At 45.7% G+C, this 3,805-nt stretch overlaps 1 long non-coding RNA gene across 3 annotated transcripts; it reads right to left on the bottom strand.

Moving 5' to 3' along the window:
• Positions 1–3,805, bottom strand: LOC105480883 (uncharacterized). 3 transcript variants are annotated; one of them, XR_011624448.1, is made up of 3 exons: positions 3,684–3,805; positions 3,136–3,477; positions 1–133 (listed from the first exon to the last, which is right to left on the bottom strand). It is a non-coding gene; the product is annotated as an uncharacterized lncRNA (long non-coding RNA). The 3 variants fall into 3 exon arrangements; XR_011624449.1 differs by lacking the exon at positions 1–133 and adding an exon at positions 945–1,180; XR_986649.2 differs by lacking the exon at positions 1–133 and adding an exon at positions 1,968–2,098.

The following is a 3,805-nucleotide window of genomic DNA, read 5'->3' as shown; positions in this document are numbered from 1 at the left end:
GTTGGGAGCTGTCGTGGTCCAGGCAGAAATGGCTTCTGTGGGAAAGTGTTGCAGAAGAGGTGTCTCTGGAGACGCGCTTCATGAGGAGAGAAGCTGAAGTGTTGCAGCCAACACTGGCTGGGGTGGGTGAAACCTGGGAAGAAATGGGGTGTGGCACTAGGGTTCATAAATAGTAGCTGTGGTTAGTCTTTTTTGTTTGTTTGTTTTTTGAGATGGAGTCTTGCTCTTGTCGCCCAGGCTGGAGTGCAATGGCGTGATACCGGCTCACGGCAACATCCGCCTCCCAGATTCAAGCAGTTCTCCTGTCTCAGCCTCCTGAATAGCTAGGATTACAGGCGCCCGCCACCATGCCCAGCTAATTTTTGTATTTTTAGGAGAAACGAGGTTTCACCATATTGGTCAGGCTGGTCTCGAACTCCTGACCTCAGGTGATCCGCCCACCTCAGCCTCCCTAAGTGCTGGGATTACAGGCGTGAGCCATGTCACCCAGCCTGTGGTTAGTTTTTGTTACTATATGTTACAAATAATTTTTAAGTTCTTGCCAGAAACAATGTGGCAGGCCACTGGAAGTCTGAATCCCTTCTTAAGAAACTTTTTGTTTTGTTTTGTTTTGTTTTGTTTTGTTTTTTGAGACGGTGTCTTGCTCTGTCGCCCAGGCTGGAGTGCGGTGGTGCGATCTCAGCTCACTGCAAGCTCCGCCTCCCGGATTCATGCCATTCTCCTGCCTCAGCCTCCCAAATAGCTGGAACTACAGGCGCCCGCCACCGCGCCCGGCTAATTTTTTTTGTATTTTTAGTAGAGACAGGGTTTCACCGTGTTAGCCAGGATGGTCTCGATCTCCTGACCTCGTGATCCACCCGTCTCGGCCTCCCAAAGTGCTGGGATTACAGGCCTGAGCCACCACACCCGGCAGAAACTGGTCATTTATTCCAGAAGGTTCATCAGCTGCTGCCGCAGTTAGATGCAGTAGTCCAGGAACGTGAGTGGGGATGTGTGTGGACAAGAACACTCACTGGAGACCCTTTTTTCTTGCCCCAGCAGTTGTTTCCTGTCAGTTATGGAGTGATGAGGTCATTCACTTCATTCTGGCCAGTCATTGATATGATTTGGCATTCTCTGCATGCCAGGCAAGAGTGACTGCTCTTCAGGCCAGATCTTCCTTCGAGATGGATGTTATCTCCTTTTTAGGAAGGAGGAAACAGAGAGACCTCGTAACTTGGCGTGGCCACACAGTGAGTCACGCAGTTAGTAAGGATGGAATTCATACTCAGGTCTGCCTGACTCTGGGATTATGAAGAATTACATGGTTCCACCTCAGTCCCAAGGTCATCTTTGCTGTGCCAAAAGGGAAAACTGGAAATAGGAGTGGTCAGAGCAGGAGGTGCTTTTTTTGGTTTTGTTTTTCCTTTAAAACAACCTGCAGAAAAAATCTAAAACATTCGCAGGGATAGCGTTCTTCACAATTTTTTAAATCTTCAAAATGTAATTTTAATTACACAAATAACACAGGCTCATAAGCCCACTGGAGGAAAATCATAAAATACTAAAAATAGTAAAAGGGGAAAAACGAAAGTCACCCATAATCCCACTAATCAGAGATGATCTTTTTTATTATTATTATACTTTAAGTTCTAGGGTACATGTGCACAACGTGTAGGTTTGTTACGTATGTATACATGTGCCATGTTGGTGTGCTGCACCCATTAACTCGTTATTTACATTAGGTATAACTCCTAATGCTATCCTTCCCCCCCCCCCGCCACAATAGGCCCCGGTGTGTGATGTTCCCCTTCCTGTGTCCAAGTGATCTCATTGTTCAATTCCCACCTATGAGTGAGAACATGCGGTGTTTGGTTTCAGAGATGATCATTTAATGATGACATTTTAGTGATGCCTTTTGATAAGCAAAATGGGATCACACTGTTCATATTACTCTGTAGCTTAGCCCTCTCTTAACAAACATCCTTCTAGGTTAATAAATATGGATCGCATTATTATCTTTATGGGCTGCAAGATAAATAATAACAATATTGAGCATCTAATGGTAGATTATGTCCATCGTTTGTTCCCATCTCACTCAGAGCCTCAGTTTTCCCACCTGTAAAAGGGACGATTCATACCGTTAACAGGCTGAAATGAGGTAATGCTTGTAAACCTGTTAGCACAATGCCTGACAGTAAATGCTCAGCCCATTAAGAAGAGCTATTATTATTCATCTAATAAATAAATAAATAAATTCCAACATTTATTAAGTTCTTCCTCTGTACCAGGTATTATGCTAAGGGTTCATTTAATCCTGACACCAGGCTGGATTACAGGTGGCTCACACCTGTAATCCCAGCACTTTGGGAGGCTGAGGCAGGTGGATTGCTTGAGGTCATGAGTTCAAGACCAGCCTAACCAACATGGTGAAACCCTGTCTCTACTAAAAATACAAAAATTAGCCGGGTGTGGTGGTGTGCGCCTGTAGTCCCAGCTACTCAGGAGGCTGAGGCAGGAGAATCACTTGAACCTCAGAGGTGGAGGTTGCAGTGAGCCGAGATTGCACCACTGCACTCCAGCCTGGGCGACAGAGTGAGACTCTAGCTCAAAAAAAAAAAAAAGGCCGGGCGCGGTGGCTCACACCTGTAATCCCAGCACTTTGGGAAGCCAAGGTGGGCAGATCACGAGGTCAGGAGATTGAGACCATCCTGGCTAACATGGTGAAACCCTGTCTCTACTAAAAAATACAAAAAATTAGCTGGGCGTGGTGGTGGGCACCTGTAGTCCCAGCTACTGGGGAGGCTGAGGCAGGAGAATGGCATGAATCCAGGAGGCGGAGTTTGCAGTGAGCCGAGATTGCACTACTGCACTCCAGCCTGGATGACAGAGTTAGACTCCGTCTCAAAAAAAAAAAAAAAAAAAAAAAAAAAAAAAAAAAAAAAAAAAAATTCCTGACGCCAAACCAATGAGGTAAGTACTTTGTTATTCCCATTTTCTCAGATGGGAATAAAGTGAGTGACCAAAAGGCTGAATATCTTCTCCAAAGCCAAAGAGCCAGGAAATGGCGGAGATCCAATGGCCCAGGCGATTTGGGTGTCAGGGCTCAAGCACCTCCCCATGCAGCCACTCCCTCCGAGAAATAAAAGTACTCACCAGACACTTCCTCTGTGCTAGGCGCTTGAGTTCCTGCGCATGTTTCCAGGGGTGGGCATGAGACAAGCCAGCCAGTCCCACTACATCATGTAGTTAGAATGAGAGCCTCCAGCTCTTGTCATCCAGGATGTCATTGTGCCTATTTTAATTTTACTGAACCACACAGCATGTTAAAAACAAAACAAAACAAAACAAAAATCCTTCCCTGCCCTGCTTGATCATGGATACTCCTTGATGATCTTGGGTTCACAAGATCTATCTTCACATGGCTTTCCTTTACCAGTGAGGCTCTTAACTTCTTGGGAGCACTCCTTCCCAGATCTCTTTAATCAAGCCTTGTACCTGGTCCATGTGGGTACCAAATAAATTGATGAGCAAATGAATGAATGTCTGAGTAAATAAATAGGTGAATGACAATAAATGGATATGTAATAGAGAAGTGAGTGAATAAACAGAACCAGTGAGTAAGTGAAGGAATGAACGAACTCCTTGGGGCAGGGCATGGGTTTGACTGACACCTAAGGATTGTTCTGAGGAGAACCTCTGACCTTTTCTGTGTGTGCACCGTCAGGCCAGCATCTGCTCCCGGGTTGCCGATGGGAAATGACTTCCTTTCTTAGGATTGCCAAACGAAGAGGCACTTGGGTCCAGTCTGATTCTATAACCCCAC

Source organism: Macaca nemestrina, chromosome 6 (assembly GCF_043159975.1).
Source record: "Macaca nemestrina isolate mMacNem1 chromosome 6, mMacNem.hap1, whole genome shotgun sequence".
In the NCBI taxonomy this organism is placed as follows: Eukaryota; Metazoa; Chordata; class Mammalia; order Primates; family Cercopithecidae; genus Macaca; species Macaca nemestrina.
This window is presented reverse-complemented; position numbering and strand designations above follow the sequence as displayed.